Source organism: Pelophylax lessonae (genome assembly GCF_965119305.1).
Source record: "Pelophylax lessonae genome assembly, chromosome: 1".
Taxonomy (NCBI): domain Eukaryota; kingdom Metazoa; phylum Chordata; class Amphibia; order Anura; family Ranidae; genus Pelophylax; species Pelophylax lessonae.
In genome coordinates this window covers 333,288,556-333,314,499 of record NC_138768.1, presented here as the reverse complement: position 1 = coordinate 333,314,499, position 25,944 = coordinate 333,288,556, and the positions used below count along the sequence as shown (strand labels likewise).

At 45.6% G+C, this 25,944-nt stretch overlaps 1 protein-coding gene across 1 annotated transcript in view; it reads right to left on the bottom strand.

Annotated features, from left to right (window-relative positions):
* The window catches only part of CDC42SE2 (CDC42 small effector 2), a 187,935-nt gene extending 168,496 nt beyond the window's left edge, over positions 1 to 19,439 (bottom strand). Inside the window, exon 1 of the mRNA XM_082259375.1 lies at positions 19,169 to 19,439. The gene's annotated coding sequence lies outside the window, so the exon portion shown is untranslated. The remainder of the gene's footprint in view (positions 1 to 19,168) is intronic.
* Positions 19,440 to 25,944: the final 6,505 nt, after the last annotated feature.

Genomic DNA, 25,944 nt, shown 5'->3' with positions numbered 1-25,944 from the left:
ATATAATATCAATGCACATTTTCACTTCTTAAGGTGTTTTTTACTTCCGTAGTTGGCAAGTCGCATACTTCCTGCCTTTTCAAGTCCTACTTCATAGCAGAAAGTCCTCCCCGACGTCTCCCTAATGCCTCGTACACACAATCAGATAAATTATCGTTCGCATTTTGTTGCTTGATACTAATATGGAATTCAACAATGCGTACTAAAAAGTTAAGATTTTTTTCGTACCATTCTGGAAAAGCCTCCTGGTTGCGTAGCTACGTATCAGATAGTGCAAAACAAAAAAAAAATGGCAGTCAGGCTTTTTCTGGGTTATTTTCGTTTCTGATCATACGTGGTCTATCGGTTTTTAGCGAACGCATACTATACTGATTAAACAATTGTCGTTTGCTAGGCTATCGTACGATAAAAGGTTTTCGTGTTTGTCCCTTCGGATTTCGTTGGAACGAAACGTCGCGATTGGCTGTCGAAAGCTGTGTACTAACAATCAGAGTATCGTGCAATCAATTTGAAAGCGATTTTTTGTGTAAGAGGCATTAAGCTGGATACACACTATACAACTTTTGTTGTTTGATTTCCTTTAGATTAAAGCCTCGTACACACGCACCGATTGTTGGCCGACCGATCGGCCGTCTTTTGTCCAGTGTTGTTGTGTTGGTTGGAATGTGCTCTAGACTGCACACGAATTTTGCCAGCCAACAACAACCAACTGCAGAAGTGATGTCATGTGATGGTTAAGTTTCCGTGTGTTTTTTCTTCTCTGAGCGTGCCCAGTCTTGCTCATCACATTTTTGTCTGCCGAAATCTGTACTGACTGAAGAACAATCGGCCGTTCTGGTGACGGCCAACAAAAATTTTATAGCATGCACACCAGATTTTGTTCAGCTGAAAAGTCGCAGTCGGTTGTCGGAAGCATCATACTAACAAGCCGACAATCGGCAGATCGGACGTTGGCCGAAAATTCACGGCCAACAATCGGTGCGTGTGTACGAGGCATTACCTTCAACTATGTAGTGAAAGGACCTGCCTGATTGCATACAAATTAAAAGTGTTTAGGTTTGACCTCAAATTATATGGTTTTGGTAAATCTAAAGGAAAAAAAAATCTAAAAGATAAATTCTATAGTGTGCATCCAACTTTACACTGCACTCTGCCATCCCCGAGACATCAAAACGTGCTTATAAGCCCTAGTCTCTCCCCCCCCCCCCCCTATACTTCCTTTTACTCCCTCTATTCTACATGCACAGAGAGCTACTTTACATGGTTTCCATGTCACTTTAGTAATGTCTGAACTGAAAATACATTTCAAGTATATAGTTAATTATTTAGCAAACAAAGGCCAGCGCATGCGCATGCACAGGCATTAAAAGGAGCATAACTGTCCAAGGCTTTATTCACTGACGTTTCAGTGGGTCACAGCCCACCTTTATGAAGGGCATTTATTTAAAAGTTCATGATTTTAATATATAGAAATTCCCCTTTTTATTTTTACATTATTTCTAACAGTTGATGTATAAGAAATCCCACCCAGTACTATTTTCTAACTGCTGCCTATCCTACACCCCTCTGTCTTACTGGACAGCAGAAATAGTATCATCTCATTGTGTGCGGGTCCATACACAGATGTCAGCTGAAGTCGCCAAAAGTAGTGAAGCAACTACTTTTGTAAATCAGTGCGGCGCCGCAAAATTGGCATTGCACTGATTGGGACGGTGCCATTGCTGGCAAAAGGATGTGATTTGACCTGTCAGATCACATGTCAAATCACGCCAATGTGAATGGGGGGCTAATTGTTGGCTCTTGAATACCAGTGGTTTCAGCTTGCCAACCATGAAAAAAAAAGAAGAAGAAGTTGATTGGATTGCTGTCACATTGGTAAAAATCATTTGACTTTTTAAATATAGCACAGGCTGAACATTGCCAGATTTTGGATATTTTCAGTAAAACAGGGGAATCTTTCAGCTGTGAGCCAAGTTATGCTCCTTTCTATGTATGCAGATATTTTATTTCACCATCAGTTGTATCATTTCTGACTTCGGATTTCTGAAAACGGTATTAAATGTAGACGTCTATTTACGACAGGGCTCCGAAGGAACGGCACAGGTAGCTGTTCCTTCAGAGCGCAAGCGCCCGTGACATCACCAGCTGCATTTAAAGTGAATATCTCCTAAACGGTACACGCTTAGGAGATATTTACTGTACCTATAGATAAGCCTTATTATAGGTAAACATCATACATGAGAGTTTACTCCCACTTTAATACCTAAACTAAATAACCTAGAAGCGATAGGGAGATTGAATTGTAATTGTTTTATAGCAGTTGTTAAGAGTGGCAACACTCAAAAGTGAAGAACTAAGTACTTATCACGTGTTAAGATCTATATAATAAACATATCAGCAGACCTGTAAAATGCCACCGGAAGGGCCCCAGGGGCCCACAAACCCATGGCATCTGCAGTCCAAAAAGACAGTGCTGGGAAACACTGCACCACATCCTACAATGCAATACAAAGACCTGCACTGTCATATGTCTTTGGTTGGCTTCACGTCTGTGCCTTGCAGTGACATGTGGCAAAACACCTTGTGCTGCGTTGTCATCCACTTCAAAATGAATGTGCTGCCTTAAAGTGTCACTAAACCCACATAATCAAAAAAAAAAAAAAAAATTAATAAATGCTGTATTACATGCTGCTCATTTTTTGTATACTGCACAAAACCTGGTTGATCCTGCTGTTCTCTATCTCCCCTGTCTGTCCAGGTACCCAACGCAGCTATGGATTTTGTAGAGAGGTGTTGCCATGTTCAGTTTTCAGTGGGTTTCTGTGCTGAGCATTTTCTCCCTATCACAGGCCATGAGATTATAGAGTCACACATGTGGGTGTACACACAGTGGTAAATGACAGCCCACTCCCTCCCTCTTCCATGCCCACCAACCAGCTAAACACAACAGGGGCTGATTATTACATTTAGATTCATGGAGGCTTCACCTCCCTCTTATTCTAAGACACAGATTGGAGGGGTGTGACAACATGTGACTGGCAGTAATCCCCCCACAACGTGTTATTGCCAAAAACAAAGATATTAGGTTACAAATATATATATTTGTATGACAAATGTAAAACAGTTAATTATTATTAATTATTTACTCTGTATTCCAAAGGCTTTTTTTTTTAAACATGTGACCAGTAGCAGAGGACTAGAAGCTCCTCCTACTTATGTTTCCCTGCAGACAGGGTGGGAAAGAGCTGGGTCATGTGGCAGCTGCATATCAATTAGGAAGAGTAATAGATTTTTTTTTTTTTTTTTTTTATAATTAAAATAATTACAGTGCCATCATCCACATACATACATAGAAAGGACAGTGTAAATTGAACAGTGTGTTTTTGGTATCACTTTAAAGTAACACACTTTGAATTGTAACTTTAGTCGGAAAATTAAAGTGCAGTTCCACCCTAAAATTATACTTCCCTCCATCTTCTCGCTCCGGGTCACCTGAAAAACAAATGGATAAATCGCATTTTTTTTTTTTTACTTACCTCATTTAGAAGAAAATATACTTACCTTACTTCCTCTTCCTCCCCTCGGCGGCCGCGGCGAGTCGTCACTTCCTGGCATGCAATGATTCCTGGGAGATGAACGTCATCGCTCCCAGGAATCAATGCGCCTGCACTGACCCCGACGTCAGTTCTGGTGTAGGCGCGTCATACCTTGCAAAACAGCTTCTGGGCATGCCCAGAAGCTGTGCAGGGATGGCGCTGCAGCCCCGGGAAGTGACGGCGTGGCCGGTGCAGTGCATCATGTGACCGAAGAAGACGGAAGAGGACACAGAAGAGGATCGCGCTGGCTTCAAGCTGCCCACACCTGAGATGGCAGCGCTGGAGAAGAAATTTTCAAAGTAAGTATTTCTTCTAAAAGGTAAGTGCAACCCGGGACAGATCAGAGGCTAGCCATTGTGGAATGCACTAGCCCTGACTGTCCCGGGGGTATTTTTATTTAAAAAAAAGTTCACTGGGTGGAACTCCGCTTTAAGTCCTGCTAGATCCGTTCAGGTTAGCCCCTTTTGCAGGTATAGCTGTAAAATAATAAAAATAAGTCCCTATACTGTTTAAAATCCAGTACTACATAATCTCACCCTGCTCTGCACATGCTGAGCTGCTCCCTATTTTTCAGCACCATGCCTAAAATGTAGAGGCGGATCTGCTGACAGCCTAAAGATTAACTGCTGTTCAGGGGCTCTGGGCTTCAGCAAAATGGCAGCCTCCAACAAGAAGAAACAGGAACAATGCTGGAGGCAATTTACAGCACACACTCAGTTTGATAGCATAATTAATAATGTGGAATGTATGTTCCTTGTGAAAGAACATTTTTTATCAAGTTATGTATAAAGTTAACTGAACATCCCCATCATGTCTTGTGCATCTGTGTTCAAAACAAAGGAGGCACAAATTTCACCCTTTAGAAGTTGCTGTCAATCAATGGGCTGAGACCAGAGGAGAGGGTGTATCTGTAGTAAGCTGGCACACCTCAGTAGGAACTATCAAGCTCTAGATCAGGGATCCTCAAACTACGGCCCTCCAGCTGTTGTGGAACTACACATCCCATGATGCAAAACTCTGACATTCACAGACATGACTGGGCATGATGGGAATTGTAGTTCCTAAACAACCAGAGGGCCATAGTTTGAAGACCCCTGCTCTAGATGCTGGCACTCTCCATTGGTGCATCAGCTTAAAGCCAACAGTGGAAATGCTCATCATAGAATAACATAGCTGACCACTGGCAGCATAGGACAGGAAGCTGTGCTAAGCCTATTACTAGCAGAATCTCCAGAATTAGTGCCAGTTCACATATATGCAATGCGTGAACCCTGCAAATCCACTGTGGGTTCCCGCATCGCCTTCAAATCGCAGGCAGTTCACACTGCCATATGCAAATCGCTGGGGGTGTCAGTACAAAGTTAACGACCCCCCCCCCCCCCGATTACTTCGCATATCGCAGTGCAAACTGTCAGTTCGGACATGAATCGTTGTGAACACCCATGCAATCTGGTTCTGGTGCAGATCCAAAAAAGGGTCCTGTGCGAGTTGGCTGAATTCGCATCGCACAGACATCACATATGATTTGCAGAGCAGTGCGCTCCGAATCACATGCAATATCTGTCATCGCACATATGTGAATCGGGACTAAAAGAAAAAGAATTAAAACCAACCATACACATTTCAATTTCACGCTCAGCCACATGCTGAGTGGCTAATTAATAAATGAATACATTCAATAAATGTAATCAATTTCCCTATCCCCACTAAACTATATTTATGACGGAATCTCCCCTAATGGCTATTGTTTTCTGACAGCCACATCACCCGCAGCTATCTGGATACCTGAACAGCAACTGCATCTGATAGAATATAATCACTGTTCAAACAACAATTGACCAAAATTTAAACAGAAAGTTGAAAGAGCAAGTGTCAGAGCCATCTAGCCGTGTATGGCCTACCTAAAAGGAAACAGAATGTCAGCAATGAAACTTTAATAGGGTTTTATGGCTTTTTTTTTTTTTTAGGTTTCAATACATTTTATGAACACATGACATGCCAAGCTATTGTATCTGATAACACTTTGATGCCAGTGTGCATGTCCTATACGTAAATCCAGCCTTTTGGTCTCCCTGTACTGTACAGTAACAAGTAAAAAAAATATATATATTTTTCCTATCATTCTCAAAGTCATGCAATGTGATTCCCATTTTCATAATAGCTAGTAAAATGTAGGACTGAAAGGAGAGTGGCCGTGGCTCTTCCTATGGGACAGTAGGCAGTATTTAATAACCTAAATACTTATAACTAAAACAGAAGCAGACAACTGTACTTGTGGCAAATAATTGGCCGCGGCCATTTATTATTGGTTTTCAAACTTTAATAAATATATGATAAACATATAACACTTGTGACAACCCAGCCACCACGGCTCAGGCTGCATAATAAATAACTCAGTTAAAATCATCACTTCCACATATAATTAAAAAACCGTCCCCCTTTGCAAGATGCAAAGGTGACCTACCACATAACAGCCGCGACAAGGAAGGGGGGGTTGGGGAACTACACTGGTCGAGTCTTCTGAGGCGAATGAGCCCCCTCTGAGGCGATCCTTTCCTTAAATAGGGTCCCCAGAAGTTCTAGAAAATTCCTCAAGCTGCTCTCTTCCTATAGGTGCTCTCACCCCTGCAGAGCTAAAGGACCACCCACTACAGGTGTTTTACCTCAGGAATACCTCACTCTTCACCTTCCCCTTTTCCCTGAGGAAAAAGGGAGGGAAAATTGACCATTTCTGACTTAACCTTATCCTGCCACTCTCCCATGAGGAAAAGGGGGCTATTCAGCCTTCCCTTTTCCTTTCATTCCTGTCAAACAGCCAGGCTTCCCACAAAATTGCAACAGAAGGATTCCTATGTGTACCACATTCAGGCAATAGAGGAACCTTTAACCATCCCACCAATCATGGCATAGCTTTCTAGCATCACATGATGCAATCATTTCCTACATTCCGAGGAATTATAGGAATTACACACCAATAAACAAATTAAGACAGAGAGGGAAACGTCAACCTCTCTATTACCAATGACAAGACACAACTGTCCTCTATTTGTGGGAAAAAAGGACATTAATTTTATTTGGGTACAACATCGCACGACCGCGCAATTGCCAGTTAAAGCAATGCAGTGACACATCGCAAAAAATGGTCTGGTCAGGAAGGGGGTAAAACCTTCCGGGGCTGAAGTGGTTAATTGCTGTCACAAGGAATGTACACATCTTTTGTGACAGTAATAGGCAGTAACAGGTACTCTTTATGGAGGGATATTGGGCCTATAAGACCCCATACCCCTCCTGTGCACTTAAAAGCATTCAAAACACCAAGTTTGGCTGTTTTGAATACTGACATTTTTAAAAAATCTGGCGCCTTTAAGCTTCGAGTAACCAGACGTGATGTCATGACATCGCTTCCGGGTTAATACATAGAAGACCCCATCAGAGCTGACTGCGGCTTTGTTGGGGTCTTCGGCCAGTCAGCAGACGTGCCGGCTGGTTGCTCGGGTCTCCCGGTGGGATTGGACAGAGACCCAGGCAGAGCGGCAAAGCGGGGGGGAGGCAGGGGTCCCCTCCTGCTGCTTGTAATAACAGACGAGCGGCTTCTTAGCCGCATCGGTTGTTATTACAAGAAAGTCAATAGTTGGCTCTAAAAAACGGAACACAAATGTAAAAAATAAAGAAGCTACAATGTCACTGCAAGTGGCATGCACATAATTAGTGGTAATCTGTTGTTGCACAGTACTTAGCAGGACAAAATAAAAAATAAAAATTGTAAAATCCTGCAGCAATGGGTCCCCACACTGCAGGGGTTAAATGCTCATTAAAGTCTAGGGGTTGTAAAAGAGGCTGGATTGCTTACCAGCAATCCAGTTTATCATTCCGCTGCAGGACCCCCCCCCCCTGCATGCAGTCACATGCTCACCCCAAACACATTCAATACAGGGTTAATAGCCCAGCTCTGTGCCCGATGGCACTGAGGCTCTGCCCATAGGTCTGAAATTTTAGGAAAGGAGGAGAGTGCCAGATCAAACTGCAGCGTATACATTTTTGCCACATTTTTAGTGCATTTCTAGTATGTTGTCTAGGTAGCGCTTGCTAATACTACTCTGGGATAGGCAATTACTTGTCTATACCCTAGATAGTAAATATAGGTCATCAAAGTGGTGTAGATAAATAAAATAAATAATTTGTATGACAAGTGAATGTGTTAAATAATTTGCACAATAAATAAATATAGTAAAGATTAAACTACACAAAAATATATTCCACAATAATATTCGGGGTAAAAGTTTGCACAAATTGTACACAGTAGATACTATTGTGTTATAAAGTGCATAATAGTGCCAATAGATAAATGAGGATTAAAAGATGTGCCAAGGAATGTCCAAATACAAAGTTCATAGGTGACTTTAGTGCATATATAAAATTCGGTGCCAAATAGATAAAGTGCAGGTGCTTGGTGCGAATCCTCCAGTAGTCCAACTGCTGGTACTTGGGCGTGATAGATATGGATTAAAGGGGGTGTGCACTCACCAGATGTAGTGGGTCTTAACTACCATATGGCAAAAAGACCTTCAGGGCTTTATGGCCTCCTGGGCCTGGAAAAGGTATCTGCTGGGCCTTGTAGTCCTATATCGATCCTCAGGGTCCGCTCCGTTCTCCAGTACAGGGACCCTCAGCAGCCCCGCTGTTTCCGGTGCAGTCCCGTTACTTCCGGCCGATAAACCAAGCAATGTACACCGCTGTTTCCGGTGCAGTCCCGTTACTTCCGGCCGGTAAGCCAAGCAATGTACACATTGGCTGCTGAGGGTCCCTGTACTGGAGAACGGAGCGGACCCTGAGGATCGATATAGGACTACAAGGCCCAGCAGATACCTTTTCCAGGCCCAGGAGGCCATAAAGCCCTGAAGGTCTTTTTGCCATATGGTAGTTAAGACCCACTACATCTGGTGAGTGCACACCCCCTTTAATCCATATCTATCACGCCCAAGTACCAACAGTTGGACTACTGGAGGATTCGCACCAAGCACCTGCACTTTATCTATTTGGTACCGAATTTTATATATGCACTAAAGTCACCTATGAACTTTGTATTTGGACATTCCTTGGCACATCTTTTAATCCTCATTTATCTATTGGCACTATTATGCACTTTATAACACAATAGTATCTACTGTGTACAATTTGTGCAAACTTTTACTGTGAATATTATTGTGGAATATATTTTTGTGTAGTTTATCTTTACTATATTTATTTATAGTGCAAATTATTTAACACATTCACTTGTCATACAAATTATTTATTTTATTTATCTACACCACTTTGATGACCTATATTTACTATCTAGGGTAATTAGACAAGTAATTGCCTATCCCAGAGTAGTATTAGCAAGCGCTATATAAATCCCATTATTGGGGTTTTTCTTCTTTCAATCACTACCTACTCTATAGCAGCTGCTATCAACCCATCCTATATCACCCCCTCACAATAGGACTACCATAGGCGCGGAGGATATACACCACTTTGGGGTATATAATTCTCTCATGTTGTCTAGGTGCCTATTAAACTTAGGAGATGTGACTGAAAAAAAGCATGGTGCGTTTTTTTTATGCTCTTTCGCTGCATTTTTTAAGCATTTCTATTAATTTCAATGGAAACCTGCGTTTTTAGTGTGACTTTGAAAACCGCACCAAGGATGAAGCATGCAGGACTTTTCAAAACGCTCCACACTCGTAGCGCAGGGGTTTGAAGAGTCCCATACGATTTAAAGGGATTGCATTTTTAGCACATTAAAAACGCATCAGCCACTTCTGCAACCCTCTAGACCTAAGGAGCATTTAACCCTATGCAGTGGGTAGTAGGTGGGGGGAGCCACTGAAAGGGCTTTTTTTCTTTGGGCTTTATTAAAAAAAAAAAATGTGAGCGCTTATTAAAGAATATTCACATTTTTTTTTTATTTACAACCAAAAAGTCTTATGAAAAAACAACAGAAGGACATGTTAAAAAAAAAAAAAAAAAAAATCACACAAAATCAGTAAAGCTAGAATTTAACAAGTCATAAAGAAGGCTATTGGTTAAAAATTAACAGTAAATCTCGCAACTGCACAGCAATTGCTGATTTCCCACATAGCTTAGCTTTATATCGGATTTCCAGCGCCTTCAAAATATGTCTAATGCCTCGTACACACGCATCGATTATTGGCTGGGAATTTTCGGCCAACGTCCGATCGGCCGATTTTCGGCTTGTTAGTATGATGCTTTCGACAACCGACTCAGACTTTTCGGCCGAAAAAAAAATCTGGTGTGCAGGCTATAAAATTTTTGTTGGCCGTCAACACAACGGCCGATTTTCCGGCAGTCAGTACAGATTTCGGCAGACAAAAATCTGATGAGCAAGACTGGGCATGCTCAGAGAAGAAAATACACACGGAAAGTAAACCAGCACATGACATCACTTCTGAAGTAGAATTTTGTTGGCCGAGAAAATTTGTGTGCAGTCTAGGCACATTCCAACCAACAAAACACCACTCTGGACAAAAGTCGGACGATCGGTCGGCCGATAATCGTTGTGTGTGTACGAGGCATTAGAAAAGCAATATGGTGAGCCCCTTCCTGAAAACATGCACCTGTGCTGCCTGGATCACACCCTTGTTTCCTAACGCTTCTCTACAGGTCATCTGTCAGAATATTTTCCTGTGCTGGAACTGCAATCTGTACACCACATAATATGTTGGTGCTTTAGTAGTAAAAGCATAAGGCACACAAACACTTCATAAAGATAAAAATCAGCCGACAATTAGCAGAAAAAGAAGATGAAATACTCTCATCACTCCAGCGGCTTGTGTCTCCCACCTCCCTTCCTTTCCAGCACTGCAGCCTACAGCATTTGACACTTCCGGGAGTGTCAGGTGCCTGTGTCCCCCCATTGTGCCCGGTGGTTCAGTCTTCCAACCCCAGCCAAAATTCTACAATGAAGCAGGGGTGGGAGGAAGGAACAATGGCACATAGTAGGGGGGGGGGGGCATGCTTGGGTAGCATATGGAAGGGTTAGCAACCCTGTCAGGTTATGGTTGCTGTCCTTCTAGGGAAATATGCCATCCCCATTTTGTTGACCATTGTCACTAGAACCTGGCAGGGGTTTTAATGCTCCCCTATTCCATAAAAGAAAAAAAAAAAAGGAAGAAGATTTGCTTTTAGATAAAATTTAACTGAATTTGTATGTCAGTGCAATCCAAAAAATTCCAAATAGTAGCAGGAGATGTGAATTAACCACTTCTATACCAGGCCCATTTTGGCACACCTCTCCTACATGTAAAAATCATCATTTTGCTAGAAAATTACTCAGAACCCTAGAAAATAAAACGGCGGTCTTTGCAACTTTCTTGGTCACACAGTATTTGCACAGCAATTTTTCAAATGCTTTTCACAAATAAAAAAAAAAAAAACACTAACGTTAGCCCAATTTTTTGTATAGCGTGAAAGATATTACGTCGAGTAAACTGATACCCAACATGTCACGCTTTAAAATCGCGCAAACTCGTGGAATGGTGCCAAACTTCGGTACTTAAAAATCTCCATAGGCGTCAATTTAAAATTCTTTACTGGTTACCAGTTTAAAGTTACAGAGGAGATCTTGGACTAGAATTATTTCTCTCACTCGAACGTTCACGACGATACCTCATGTGTGGTTTGACCTCCATTTACATATGTTAGCGCGACGAACGTATGCGTTCGCTTCTGCATGGGAGATGCACATGTGGCGCTTTAAACATTTTTTTTTTTCATATTTTTTACACTTTCCTTTTTAATTTTTTTTTTGATCACTTTTATTCTTATTACAGCCGAGATCTCGGTAGATTTACAACTGCCAGGCCGGACAAGACGTCATAACGTCGCACCCGGGCCTCCAACAGTCATAGAGACTGCCGGGCAGGGACCATCTGGTCCTTGGTATTCTCTATGGTGTACTACGATTCCTTCTCCGGCACGGGAACGTCCGAACTGCCGCTATGATTGTTCTTATGGTGAAGTGAATCGCCGGATACAAAAGATGATATCTGAGTGATGACTGTAGCATCATATGACGTCCTTGAGCTGGAAGGGATTAAAAGTGAGGCTAAGGCTGGCCATACATTAAACAACTTTTTTGTATAATTTTCCTTTAGATTTACCAAAACCATATAATTTGAGGTCAAACCTAAACACTTTCAATGTGTATGCATTCAGGCAGGCCCTTGCACTACATAGTTGAAGGTAAATCTAAAGGAAATTTAACAAGAAAATTGTATAAATATATGACCAGCCTTAGTAATATATATATATATATATATATATATATATATATATATATATATATATATATATATATATATATATATATATATATATATATATATATATATATAGATTTTTAAAGTGGTTGTAAACCCGTACATATACCCAGTGAAGATCTATCCTCAGGTAATACACAGGGATGATACAAATCCTCCTACATAAAGTTATACCCGTTTATCTGCAGCCTTCTCTTCTCTACATCAGGTCAAAGTGCTGAATTTTTAAGCGTGGCTAAGAATTCTGAAAAAAGGGAGTGGAGAGCTGAAGTTACACTTTGCTCAGTAAGGGGAGTTCCAACAGCTGATTGGAGGGAAGCAACACCTCCCCCCCCCCTTCACATAGCACACAGGGACAGAGCTGAGGCTGTCGATCTGTTGCTGGAGGTCACTCCCCTGTCACCTTTTTTCTTTTGGTGTCAGGAAAATTTGTCAGAAGTGACTCATGCTGATAGCAGAGGAACAAAGAAGCAGACAGAAATGACACTTCGTGCTCTGGATTGAGACAAGTACACCCTATAGGAGGGATTTATTTCATGTCGACAGTACGCAAATATGCGGCTTCTAGGTTGGTGGACCTTGGCGCCGAGTCACCACATATTTGCATACTAATTAGCAGCACGTGCCCTCAGCCCCCAGTTACCAGCAGCTAACGGAAAGCTCCCGATCGTTTGACGGGCAGGGTTTATGATCATGCGATTGTCCCGATAGCCAATCATGGCAGTCACAGAATCATAAACCCTGCCTCCTGGATTTTGAAACCTCTTAAAGGGCAGGGAGGCACCAGCGCACAGGGGTTAAAGTATAAGAAGTTTTGGCCTCGCTGGACCTTTAGCTATAATGTGTAAGTATTCATAGCATATTTGGACATTACTGCACACCTACTTTGTAAAGTACCCCATTCCCGAGCTAGCGTCTGCCATCTCTCACTGCTCGTCACCCTTGCTTTAGATCCCTTTCACACTTGAGCGACCTAAAAGTTGCGTGATTTTGCTGTGATTTTTGACTGGACTTGAAGCAATGCCTATGTCTATGGACCTCAAAACTTATCAAAGTCGGACCAAAGTAGTGCAGGGACCACTTTGAAGTCGCACAGATATCAATAGTACTCATTGGAAATCATGGAGTACGACTTGTCAATGCGACTTTGCAGTCGCAGGACAAGTCGCACAAGTGTGAAAGGGGCCTTAATCTTCTGTTGTGTTCATCAATCATCGGCCACCATGATTGGTTAGGCTGGAATGATGCAATTCCCATGCATTTGCAAAGGATCTCTTTCATCCAGGCCCCCCGCACTGCACTCCCGCTACCTAACCGGTGCCAGTGTACAAACTGGAAAAAACTGCTAGAGAGAAAGATTTTATGGCCTAATAGACTTACAGAGTCTCTTCTTCCATAAATATCTAACTTTTATTGTTTACTTTTCAGGTTTAGTTTCACTTTAAAGCTTAACTCGCTAAACTAGCTAAAAGGTTTAAAACTTTTTTTATTCCGTTTTGGATTGAGTGTTGAAGTATTAGCACTGACATACTTGCCATCTATTTGACAGGTAATAGACAGACCAGGAAGCAAAGGGCACCGGCAGCAATAAAAAAGGAAAAACATTTTCCAGTAGTGAGAAAAGGTTATTACTTGTTTCAAGGCCGTATTGCTGTTTCTGCTGCCATCTGATTTCTCCTCACTAAGGGTTTATGCACACTAGCTTTGGTCTCTGAAGAATGATCTGCACTCAGATCGCTCTTCAGAGTACTTTTGAAAGGTGGTGAGGAGGCACTGTATTGCCTGCTTTGACCCTTAGAACCCTTTACCACATGCATTACAGAGCAGCCCCAGTCACTTGAATAGGTCACATTGGGGGGTATATCATTCCAGCTATGACTTGTGTACTGCCTTGCCACTGCCTCTGCCGCTAAGGGGGATAGCGGTTTAGAGGGCAGTAAAAGTTCAGCGTAACAGCAGGATTTTACCGCTCCCAGACTGCTAATGTGAACAAGCTCTTTATGTGTTATGTGACAAGAGACAAACAGTTTTGGCTAAAGGTAGTATTTGCATATAACTAAATCAACTAACTCCACTAATTGGCTACTGATCAAAAATGGAAAAAAAATAGCACCCTCTACCCAGCTCCATAGATGGAAGTCTAGATCCACCATCAGAACCATACTATATGGGTAAACGCCATAAAAAAAAGTAAGGGCTCATTCACATGTGAAGGTATTATTGATTCCCCTCTGAAAAGCAACCTACTGTGGATCACTTTTTAAATGGCGTTTGAAAGGCAATGGGGTGATGTCTACTGTTTTAACTCACTATTTGTGCATTGTATGTGGAGGGCAGTTGTGACGTGGCCCCATTCATTTGAATAGGTTGTGTCCAGCAGCAGAACCGCCCCGCGAATGCAATACGTGGTTTCACTTCTTGCTGTGGCCGCGAAGCAAAATATTCTGGCCACGGCATATGTAAAGTCCTGAGCAGCTGCATTTCTGCAGCTCCACCGCCTGCTTTTACCACCCACTGGCCGCCCATGTGAATAAGCCCTCAATGAGTGTTTTGACCAAATGAGCATCCGGACAGAGCCACAGAAAAGAATGAATAATCAGTCTCGCCCTACTCATCCTTTATTTTGTGACCCGCTTTTCTAAGACTCTTCTGCCTCATGCATCCTGGGTACAAAGGAAGGAGACAGTAACTAGAGTAAAGGTATTATGACAGAAGTTAAAGGGGAACTGAAAGGGAAAGAGGGGGCTGGGGCGAAACCGAGAACTCTATAGAGTAGATCTAATAGGAAACAAAATGCAGTGCTAATATAGACACACATGCATACACATCTGTATTCAGATCGCTTTTCAGAGAGCATTTCACAGACATGGAGGTGTTGTATCGCCTCTTCACAACCTGTTTTAACCCTCCTAATGCCATTCTACTGTGCTGCATCTGCACATGGTTGTGTGGCGGTTTCAGTGCAGCTCCAATCACTTGAATGGGTCTTGTTTGTCAGGTGGTAGTGCCTGCCGAATGGAACCGAGGTATAACTCCTGTTTCCATGTCCCCTTGTGCTCATCTAGGGGCAGAATATAAATCAACCAAGATATTTCCTATGTTCCCTTGTGCTGATCAAGGGACATGGTGTGAATGAGCCCAGACATTTTTTAGTTTCCCTTGCGCTGATCTACGCTGATCAAGGGACATGGTGTGAATGAGCCCAGTTATTTTCCAGTTTCCCTTGTGCTGATCTACGCTGATCGAGGGACATGGTGTGAGCTGATCAAGGGACATGGTGTGAATGAGCCCAGTTACTTTCTTCTTTCCCTTGCGCTGATCTACGCTGATCAAAGGACATGGTGTGAATGAGCCCAGTTATTTTCTAGTTTCCCTTGCGCTGATCAAGGGACATGGTGTGAATGAGCCCAGACATTTTTTAGTTTCCCTTGCGCTGATCTACGCTGATCAAGGGACATGGTGTGAATGAGCCCAGTTATTTTCCAGTTTCCCTTGTGCTGATCAAGGGACATGGTGTGAGCTGATCAAGGGACATGGTGTGAATGAGCCCAGTTATTTTCTTCTTTCCCTTGCGCTGATCTACGCTGATCAAAGGACATGGTGTGAATGAGCCCAGTTATTTTCTTCTTTCCCATGCGCTGATCTACACTGATCAAAGGACATGGTGTGAATAAGACCAGATATTTTTTAGTTTCCCTTGCTCTGATCTACGCTGATCAAGGGACATGGTGTAAATGAGCGCAGATATTTTTTAGTTTCCCTTGTGCTGATCTACGCTGATCAATGGACATGGTGTGAATGAGCCCAGTTATTTTCTAGTTTCCCTTGCTCTGATCAAGGGACATGGTGTGAATAGAAAATAACTGGGCTCATAAACACCATGTCCCTCGATCAGCGTAGATCAACGCAAGGGAAACTGGAAAATAACTGGGCTCAGTCACATTGTGTCCCTTGATCAGCACAAGGGAAACTAGAAAATAACTGGGCTCATTCATGCCATGTCCCTTGATCAGCGCAAGGTAAACTAGAAAATAACTGGGCTCATTCACACCATGTACCTTGATCAGCACAAGGGAAACTAGAAAATAACTGGGCTTAGTTTCCCTTGTGCTGATCAAGGGACACAATGCGAATGAGCCCAGTTATTTTCCAGTTTCCTTTGCGTTGATCTATGCTGATCAAGGGACATAGTATGAATGAGCCCAGTTATTTTCTTGTTTCCCTTGTGCTGATCAAGGGACATGATGCGAATGAGCCCAGTTATTTTCCAGTTTCCCTTGCACTGATCTACGCTGATCAAGGGACATGGTGTGAATGAGTCCAGTTATTTTATAGCTTCCCTTGTGCTGATCTACGCTGATCAAGGGATATGGTGTGAATGAGCCCAGTTATTTTCTAGCTTCCCTTGTGCTGATCTTTGCTAATCAAGGGACATGGTGAAAGTGAGCCCAGGTATTTTCTATGTTCCCTTGCGCCGATCCATGCTAATCAAGGGACATGGTGTGAATGGGCCCAGTTATTTTCTAGGTTACCTTGCACTGATATATGCAGATTAAGGGACATGGTGTAAATGAGCCAAGTTATTTTCTATATTTCCCTACGCTGATCTATGCTGATTAGGAGACAGTGTGTGAATAAGCCCAGTTATTTTCTATGTTCCCTTGCTCTGATCGAGGGACATGCTTTAAAAGAACTACATACATTCCTGCAATGATAACAGGCAGCCTAATGTGTATAATTCCTCTGTAAATAGTTATACTCACCCATGACAAACCAATCACAATCTTTATACATCTAGCACCTGTTCTATGGATATGGTTCTCGGCTCTATGCCTGCCCACTACACCTTCTGCAAAGCCCCAGGCTGCAGATCTGAGAGCAGCAATAGAACCGCCCTGCACAGACTACAGCTGTATACCATCAATGTATTACACTACACAACAGGCATGTTTATCTTTGATCCTCAATAATTCATTAAAACAAAACTTGATGAACCAGAACTATAGTTATGATTGGTTTACTCACACAATTAGTTTTCAATAAAAACAACATTTAAAGAGAGATGAGAATACAGAACTCAGCTACCAGTATTGTATACATCATGCTGTATTGTGCTGTGCAAACAGTTGGCGCTATATAAATCCAATATAATAATAATAAATAGGATGATGATGGACCCCTGAAGCCCAGCATACCATCGGTGTGGAGCCTGGGATGTGTGTGCAGGATCTGTCCTCATAGCTGGGGAAGGTCCAGGTGTCATCTATAACACACAGCTATTTACTAAGGAGAGATCCCTGTTCTAGAACTCCCCAGGACATTCGCAATGAGCAGATCCGTATATATGATCATCCACCTTGCAATGTAGAGATGTCAGCAGACAGGGTGGGTTTAGATGTCCCCCCCAGTAGTGGGTATGGTGTCCTCCATGATTGTCCCTCCTACTAGTGGGTGATGGTGTCCCCCATGATTGTCCCTCCCACTAGTGGTTGATGGTGTCCCCCATGATTGTCCCTCCCACTAGTGGGTGATGGGTGTCCCCCATCAGTTCACTGCATTGCCCGGGCCCCTTTAATGCTCTTAAGATGGCACTGTGTCCCCCCACTAGTTGGTTATGGTGTTCACCCAGTAGTGGGTAATGGTGCCCCCCATGATCGTCCCCTCACTAGTGGGTGATGGTGTCCTCCATGATTGCCCCACCACTAGTTGGTAATGTTGTCCCCCAGTAGTGGGTGATGGTGTCCTCCATGATTGTGCCCCCACTAGTTGGTGATGGTGTCCCCTAGTAGTGGGTGATGGTGCCCTACATGATTGCCCCCCCCCCACTAGTTGGTGATGGTGTCCCCTAGTAGTGGGTGATGGTGCCCTACATGATTGTCCCTCCCACTAGTGGGTGATGGTGACACCCCATGTTTGTCCCCCCACTAGTTGGGGATGGTGTCCCCCCAGTAGTGGGTGATGGTGTCCTACATGATTGGCCCCCCACTAGTGGGTGATGGTGACACCCCATGATTGTCCCCCTACTAGTGGGTGATGGTGACACCCCATGATTGTCCTCCCACTAGTTGGGGATGGTGTCCCACCCCCAGTGGCGGGTGATGGTGTCCTATGATTGCCCCCCCCCACTAGTGGGTGATGGTGACACCCCATGATTGCCCCCCCCACTAGTTGGTAATGTTGTCCCCCAGTAGTGGGTGATGGTGTCCTCCATGATTGTGCCCCCACTAGTTGGTGATGGTGTCCCCTAGTAGTGGGTGATGGTGCCCTACATGATTGTCCCCCCACTAGTGGGTGATGGTGACACCCCATGTTTGTCCCCCCACTAGTTGGGGATGGTGTCCCCCCAGTAGTGGGTGATGGTGTCCTACATGATTGGCCCCCCACTAGTGGGTGATGGTGACACCCCATGATTGTCCCCCTACTAGTGGGTGATGGTGACACCCCATGATTGTCCTCCCACTAGTTGGGGATGGTGTCCCATCCCCAGTGGCGGGTGATGGTGTCCTATGATTGCCCCCCCCACTAGTGGGTGATGGTGACACCCCATGATTGCCCCCCCCACTAGTTGGTAATGGTGTCCCCCAGTAATGGGTGATGGTGTCCTCCATGATTGTCCCCCCCACTAGTTGGTAATGGTGTCCCCCAGTAGTGGGTTATGGTGTCCTCCATGATTGTCCCCCCAAAAGTTGGTGATGATGTCCCCCAGTAGTGGGTTATGGTGTCCTCCATGATTGTCCCCCCACTAGTTGGTAATGTTGCCCCCCAGTAGTGGGTTATGGTGTCCTCCATGATTGTCCCCTCACTAGTTGGTAATGGTGTCCCCCAGTAGTGGGTGATGGTGTCCTCCATGATTGTCCCACCACTAGTTGCTGATGGTGTCCCAGAGCAGTGGGTGATGGTGTCCTCCATGATTGTCCCCCCACTAGTTGGTAATGGTGTCCCCCAGTAGTGGGTTATGGTGTCCTCCATGATTGTCCCCCCACTAGTTGCTGATGGTGTCCCCCAGTAGTGGGTGATGGTGTCCTCCATGATTGATGGGTAAGTGCCCAGTGTGACAGGCAGAGCCGGGCTGTCATCAGTACATAGCGGCGATCAGTGGATGATGTGGGTAGGAGTGATGATCCCTGCCAGGGTTGTGCCCCCCATTGTGATGAGGGCTGGCACAGGGCTCCCCGGCTCTGGCACTGATGAAGAGGAAGATGATGATAATGCCCCCCTCTCCGGACAGGTCCATGATCAGTATCTACTCACCGCTCAATGATCTCCCTCTTCCCCCCGATGGGTGATGAGTTGTTAGGGATTCCCCGGCTCGATCCGTCCACAATGCCGCCCGCCCTGCACACAGCCCGGCACCGGCTTCACAGCGCCCAGGGAGGGAAGCGGGCAGAGAGCTGACACCGGCACCGCTCAGATCCTAGGGAGGGAGGGAGGAGGAGAGGAAGTGAAGATGGCTGCTACAGGCCGATTGAATGGCTGCAAATCTCCCCCTCCTCCCCTCCTCGGTGTGAGTCAGTGTGTGATCACGGCTGCAGAGCGGGGAGGAGACAAAGACAGGCCGGCCTATGACATCCCCGCTCTGCACTACACTACGCCGCCACAGGTGGGCACAGGAGATACACTCCTCACTGCATAGGACAGCATAGGGACCACATTCTATTTAAAGATATACCTGGGGACCACACTGCATAGGACAGCATAGGGACCACATTCTATTTAAAGAAATACTGGGGACCACACTGCATAGGACAGCATAGAGACCAAATTCTATTTAAAGAAATACCTAGGGACCACACTGCATAGGACAGCATAGGGACCACATTCTATTTAAAGAAATACCTGGGGACCACACTGCATAGGACAGCATAGGGACCAAATTCTATTTAAAGAAATACCTGGGGACCACACTGCATAGGACAGCATGGGGACCACACTGCATAGGACAGCATAGGGACCACATTCTATTTAAAGAAATACTGGGGACCACACTGCATAGGACAGCATAGGGACCACATTCTATTTAAAGAAATACCTGGGGACCACACTGCATAGGACAGCATAGGGACCAAATTCTATTTAAAGAAATACTGGGGACCACACTGCATAGGACAGCATAGAGACCAAATTCTATTTAAAGAAATACCTAGGGACCACACTGCATAGGACAGCATAGGGACCACATTCTATTTAAAGAAATACCTGGGGACCAGTGTTCCCTTTAGCCTGCGCGCATGCGCGGGCGCGCAGTGTGAATGAAGGTCCCGCGCAAGCACCTATTCAAACCGCGCAGCCGCAGACGTGGCGGCCGTGTAGCAGAGCGTGCGCCGCGAGAGCACGCCCATTGTGTGACAATAGCGAATGAAAATTCGCTATTGTCACACGGATCCTCCTCCTGGCCAATCAGGGAGCGGGTCCTCCCGCTTCCTGATTGGCCGAAAGGCCAACTTCATGCCATTGGCCGAGGAAGAGGCGCCGGGACTCGGGGAGTCAGGAGGACTGAGGAGAGGCAGGAAGCCGGGGAATGAACTGAAGAGAAGCTGCCGCCCGTGACCATGAGGTAAGTGCACGGGGGGGGGGGAACACTGGCATCTCTACATTGATTTGGGGACAATGCTGTGGGCACTCTGCATTAATTAAAAACTGAAAAAATGGCAGAACCATTACTAGACTCGGGACTGAAGAGTCTCTACATTGAAAGGGGGCACACTGGCATCTCTACATTGAAAGGGGGCACACTGGCATCTCTACATTGAAAGGTGGCACACTGGCATCTCTACATTGAAAGGGGGCACACTGGCATCTCTACATTGAAAGGGGGCACACTGGCATCTCTACATTGAAAGGGGGCACGCTGGCATCTCTACATTGAAAGGGGGCACACTGGCATCTCTACATTGAAAGGTGGCACGCTGGCATCTCTACATTGAAAGGGGGCACACTGGCATCTCTACATTGAAAGGGGGCACACTGGCATCTCTACATTGAAAAGGGGCACGCTGGCATCTCTACATTGATTGGGGGCAATGCTGTAGTACTCTGCATTGATTGGGGGCAATGCTGTAGTACTCTGCATTGATTGGGGGCAATGCTATGGCACTCTGCATTGATTGGGGGCAATGCTGTGGGCACTCTGCATTGATTGGGGGCCACAGAAAAATGATCAAACGTTGACCGGTCCGCGGCGATAAAAAGGTTGGGGAGCACTGCGCTCAGAAATTTTTTTATTTGCTCAGCCCAGTAAAAAATTAGAGGGAACATTGCTGGGGACCACACTGCATAGGACAGCATAGGGACCAAATTCTATTTAAAGAAATACCTGGGGACCACACTGCATAGGACAGCATGGGGACCACACTGCATAGGACAGCATAGGGACCACATTCTATTTAAAGAAATACCTGGGGACCACACTGCATAGGACAGCATAGGGACCAAATTCTATTTAAAGAAATACTGGGGACCACACTGCATAGGACAGCATGGGGACCACACTGCATAGGACAGCATAGAGACCAAATTCTATTTAAAGAAATACTGGGGACCACACTGCATAGGACAGCATAGAGACCAAATTCTATTTAACCGGTTGCCGACTGCGCACAGTATATTTACTGCGGCAGTCGGCCCCGGCCAGGCAGAGTGACGTAGGTCTACGTCGCTCGCCTGTCACTCCTTCTAGAGCCAATAGCGGGCGGGCACGCGCCCGCCGAGGCGCGCGCCCACCTCGGCTCGTTCAGGGAGGAGTGCGGGAGTGTGACTGGCGGACCCGATGTACGCCGGTCACACTACGATCGCCGGTACAGCGGGAGAAAGACAGAGCGGCTTATGTAAACAAGCCGCCTGTCAGTTCTCCCTGTGTAAAAGTGAAGATCAGACAGTTCTACTATGTAGAACTGTTGATCTTTGTTTTTACACTAGTAGACCTGTCCCTGCACAGTTAGAATCATGCCCCTAGGACACACTTAACCCCTCCCTGTCCAATACTGTTAACCCCTTCCCTGCCAGTGTCATTTTTGCAGTAACAGTGCATATATATAGCACTGATTACTGCAGTAATGTCACTGGTACCCCCAAAAGTGTCAAAAATGTCAGTCAAGGGTCCGATCTGTCCGCCGCAATGTCGCAGTACCGCAAAAAAAAATCGCAGATCGCCGCCATTACTCGTTAAAAAAAAAAACACCAAAAATGACAAAAATCTTTCCCTTTGTTAGTAAGCGCGATAACTTTTGCGCAAACCAATCAAAATACGCTTTTTGCGATTTTTCTTACCAAACATAGGTAGCGTAAAACAAATTGGCCGAAAATGTTAAAAAATTTTGATTTTTACATTTTTTTGGGGGGGAATTTCATATAAAAAAAAGTGAAAAATATTGTTGTTTTTGCAAAAATTACGCTCTTTTTTTGTTTATAGCGCATGATCAAAAAATCGCACAGGTGATCAAATACCACCAAAAGAAAGCTCTGTTTGTGGGAAAAAAAGGACGTGAAATTCGTTTAGGTACAGCGTCGCACGACCGCGCAATTGTCCGTTAAAGTCACGCAGTAAAAAATCGCAAAAAAACCCCTGGTCTTTTAGCAGGAAAATCCTCCGGTGGTAAAGTGGTTAAAGAAATACCTAGGGACCACACTGCATAGGACAGCATGGGGACCACACTGCATAGGACAGCATAGGGACCACATTCTATTTAAAGAAATACCTGGGGACCACACTGCATAGGACAGCATAGGGACCACATTCTATTTAAAGAAATACCTGGGGACCACACTGCATAGGACAGCATAGGGACCACATTCTATTTAAAGAAATACTGGGGACCACACTGCATAGGACAGCATAGAGACCAAATTCTATTTAAAGAAATACCTGGGGACCACACTGCATAGGACAGCATGGGGACCACACTGCATAGGACAGCATAGGGACCACATTCTATTTAAAGAAATACCTGGGGACCACAATGCATAGGACAGCATAGGGACCACATTCTATTTAAAGAAATACCTAGGGGGGCGCATGCGCGGAACTCGCCGATGTCAGACGTGTCTGACTGAGCTCCGCTCCGTGAGGTGACAGACCGCCGCTCTCCCCGGTGACCAGCCGCACACTCAGCAGCCCGATCTCACCCCGCAGGCTCCCGCAACCCCCCCTCCACCCTGCCATGGTCTCGGGCGGCGCCAAATCGAAGATAAAGAGCCGCAATATTCGTGATGTCCTGGTCAGGGCATCATCCAAGATGGCGCCGCCACCTGTGTCCCGTGCCGGAGCCTGCACATCCAGGTCCCCCAGGATTACTTTGCCTCACCCAGATGAAGGTGAGTCAGACACTGACTTCTCACCCACTCCGGGGGCAGCTACAACATACGGCCCCTCAGAGTCTGTTATGATGCAGCATTTTGAACGCATCCTGCATAAGGCCCTCAAGCACACCTCAGACCAGATAACTGACAGACTTACAAAAGAAATCAGGGAGCTGGGCCAGCGCACCGCTGACCTAGAACTCAGGGCAGACGAACTTGAAGTCAGTTTCTCACACCACTCTGATGAGCTAGAGACCCTTAGGGAAGAAAACCAACTTCTGCAAGCACAATTGGAGGACCAGGAGAACAGGGCTCGACGCTCCAATATCAGGATTCGGGGGATCCCTGAAACTGTGTTGGACTTACAATCCACTGTGACTGCCCTCTTCCAGGAACTCTCCCCCTCCATCCCTATTGAACGCCTGGAGATGGACCGCATACATAGGGCTTTGGCCCCCCGCAAATCTGAGGGACCTCCCAGGGATATCATAGCCAAGCTCCACTTTTACAAAACTAAGGAACAACTCCTTCAGGCAGCAAGGCAGAAAGATACCCTCCACTTCCAGGGCTACACATACCAGCTTTTTGCTGATCTCTGCAAGGCTACAATCACCAAGCGTAGGGCGTTCAAACCCCTTTTGCTAATTCTCCAACAACACCATATCATTTACTCCTGGGGCTTCCCCTTTTCATTGCGCTTCACCTACCAGGGCCGCAAACACACTTGCAGGACCACTGATGACCTTCAACAGCTCCTCCAAGACCTGCACCTGACCTCCGCCCCAGTGAGTCCCACCGCTCAACAGCAACGCAGACGCTCTGCTTCCCGCTCCCCTCTGAAACCTATCGCTACCACATCCACTACCCCTAAGCGGAGCCGACACATTTCCCCCCTGCCTGCATTTATGGACTCAATGGACTGAGAGCCCCACCTGCATGAGTCCCTGCCTTTTTTGCATCACCTACTTTGAGTGACTCCCGCCACTCGGTTTTACACCTACTGACTTTGATTTTCTTTTTTCCTCTCCCTATTCCCCCCCCCCCCCCCTTTTTTTTTTTTTTTTTTTTTTTCTTCTCTTCCTCCTTTTGTTTTATCTGCTGAACTGACTTTGCTTCCCAGGCCAGCCTCGCAGACTTCTTCCGGCAGATCCTGGATCTCTCGTCAGACGGCAACACTCCACGGAACACCGCTTCATCACTAGGCTCACCCGGCCTTACAGCAACTACACAGTCTGGACGGTATTTACGGTAACCTTATTCCCGCCGGGAACTCCCTATCCTCCTTTACTACAGAAGTCCCTCCAGATGGGGACAATGATGGACCCTTCCCCCCCCCCCCCCCCACACTTTTATATTGCTTCTCATTTTTGCGTTTCTTGCTCATGAATGCTTGTATGTTTCTGATATTTTGTCCTCTCCTACTGTTCATGCTGCACCCTCACATGGGTGCCCCTCCCTTTCTTCACCAAAGACTCCCCTGGTCACCACCATGGACTCTATCACCTTCTCACGCCCGCGGGCGGATCTGTCACCCGTCGGCTGCCACTGCTGCCCCTACCCGCCACCGGAACCCTCCTCTAGGAGACTTCCCGTGGTGGCCCATCTCCCTCAGCGTAGGCGGTCACCCCCTACGTTGACGGACAATGTTTTTGATTTTTTATTTTGTGTTTTTTGTTTTCTTGCTTGAGCTGATATGTCTGCTGATTCCAGTGTCTCTTCTTTCCTCCCTTTTTCTCCCTAGTCTGAGCCTTCTTCCGCCCCCTCCTCCCCTCCCCACCCTCTCCCCTCCCACTCGTCGGGGGGATCCGGTTAATGTCTCGCTGATCCCTGATCTAGTCTCCCACCTCACACCCAAGCGATGGCCTCCTTGAAGGTATTGACCCTCAATGTGCAGGGTCTCAACTCTCCACAAAAAAGGCGCAAGGCCTTTCGCTCATTGGCCTCCCTAGATGTACATGTAGCTTGCCTCCAGGAGACGCACTTTTCAACCTTGCATACTCCCAAATACCTAACTTCCTCTTATCCTCAATTTTTTACAGCGTCTGCCTCGGTTAAGAAAAGAGGGGTTTTGATAGCTTTCCACAAAACGGCACCATTCACACTCCATTCATCCATTGCAGACCCTGAAGGCAGGTACCTTATACTCATTGGCACCTTACTGGATACAGAGGTAACCCTGGCTTCCTATTATGCACCTAATGTAAACCCCTATGCCTTTCTCTCCCACTTTCTTCAAATCACTGCAGAGCACAAAAAAGGCACACTTATTCTCTGTGGTGATTCCAATCAGGTCCTCTACCCTTTCCTGGACAAATCCCCAGCTACACCCTCACAGTCAGCAGGTAGACTCACCTTCCAGCAGTTACTCCACACCCACTCTCTGATCGTCACGTGGCGCGAACATAACCCGTCCAAACGTCAGTATACTTTTTATTCCAACCCGCACAAGACATCCTCGCGTATCGATCACATACTTACCTCTATAGCCACTTCACCCTCCCTTTTGGCTTCCTCGATCCTCCCGATCCCCTGGTCTGATCATAACGCCGTGGTCTCCACCTTCAACTCCCTGATTCCCAAACAGCGCTCCTTCACCTGGTCGCTGAACGACACCCTCCTAACGCACCCTTCCCACAGGCTAAAAGTAGCCGAAGCACTTGAGGACTACGTCACCCATAACGACACCTCTGACGTTACGCCACTTACGCTTTGGGAGGCACACAAGTCCGTCA